The sequence below is a fragment of the Triticum dicoccoides genome, chromosome 7B (genome assembly GCF_002162155.2).
Source record: "Triticum dicoccoides isolate Atlit2015 ecotype Zavitan chromosome 7B, WEW_v2.0, whole genome shotgun sequence".
NCBI lineage: Eukaryota > Viridiplantae > Streptophyta > Magnoliopsida > Poales > Poaceae > Triticum > Triticum dicoccoides.
In genome coordinates, this window is record NC_041393.1 from 749,575,314 (window position 1) to 749,576,562 (window position 1,249).

The window sequence follows — 1,249 nt, forward strand, 5'->3', positions numbered from 1 at the left end:
GTCGCATATGATGCTGTTTTGTCATAGCCAGGCTGAGTGAAGAAGGGTATGCAACGCAGGTACTTTAGCCGACGGCAACCAAACGCGCCCTTAGGGGTTCCTTCCTCTCGCCTGGAGTCAGCGGCGGTGGGGCAGATGGATCTGGTGTCGGCCAATTGCAATGCGTGCCGGGAGGTGGAAGGGAGCTAATGCTGCTCCCGTTGTGGCTGCCGGTCGGGGTCGCCGGTTACCGGATCCGGGGACGGGAGGGAGTAGGCGGCGAGATGGGGGCAGCGGAGCAGGGCCGCGATGGGAAGCCCAACCTGGGACGCGGGAGGAGACCGGGCTTGACTTGGTGGCCCCCTTGCGTCATCGGGCGCACCTTCAGCTGTCAACGACCGGCAGGTCTCGCCGTCTCCGGCCTCCCGAGTCGTTGGCTCATAGCTGTGCGCAGATTCCTGTAGCATAGTATCTCCGTCGACGAGTGGCCCTGATTTCTTGATTCTTGGTGGCCGCTCGAGCCCGCGCTGTCAATGGCACCCGTCGTCGTCGCGCTTTACTATTATTGGCACTCTCCTTCCGGCGATTGGCCGCCTGGGGTTTCCCGGCTGCTTCGCGCCTTGTCTTGTCACCCGTGCCGTCAGTGCCACGCGGTTATCGCCGTCGGCAGGACTGCTCGCGCGTACATATCCACTGGCCGTGGATTCTTACAGTTCTTGAGGTATTTCCTGCTTGGCTCAACAGTTACCTTCCCCTCCCCTCCTACTCGAAGTCCAGCAAATTTTGCCGGCTCTCCGGGCCTGCCGGTTGCCACAGGGTCGGTGCAGTGGATACCATTAGCGTCTTCTCTATTCCACAAGTATCCTATCCTCACATCCCTGTCAACAGTGGTTTAATTTTGGCTCTTTTGATTTTACAGGTGCTCTTTGCTGTGCTGTGGTAAACAGTGAAGTTGAGCAACTGTTTAGACTTCAGACTTCAGTGTTCAGACCAAGCAAATTGGCTTCAGACTTCAGTTCGTGAGGTATTTACCTGCTTGGCTCCACCGTTACCTTCCCCTCCCTTCCTACTGAAAGTCCGGCAAATTTTCCACTCCGCTCGCCGGCAATCGGCTCCCTGAGCCTGCGAATTGTCACAGGGTCGGTGCAGTGGATGCCATTAGCATCTTCTCTGTTACACATGTATCCAATCCCCACATCAACCATGGTTTAATTTTGGCTCTTTGATTTTATAGGTGCTCTTTGCTGTGCTGTGGTAACCAGTGTAGTTG

At 56.5% G+C, this 1,249-nt stretch overlaps 1 long non-coding RNA gene across 1 annotated transcript in view; it reads left to right on the forward strand.

The window, feature by feature from the left end:
• Positions 1 to 582: 582 nt before the first annotated feature.
• The window catches only part of LOC119342173, a 54,553-nt gene continuing 53,886 nt past the window's right edge, over positions 583 to 1,249 (forward strand). Inside the window, exons 1-2 of the long non-coding RNA XR_005165422.1 lie at positions 583 to 700; positions 899 to 1,003. This is a non-coding gene — a long non-coding RNA (uncharacterized LOC119342173). The remainder of the gene's footprint in view (positions 701 to 898; positions 1,004 to 1,249) is intronic.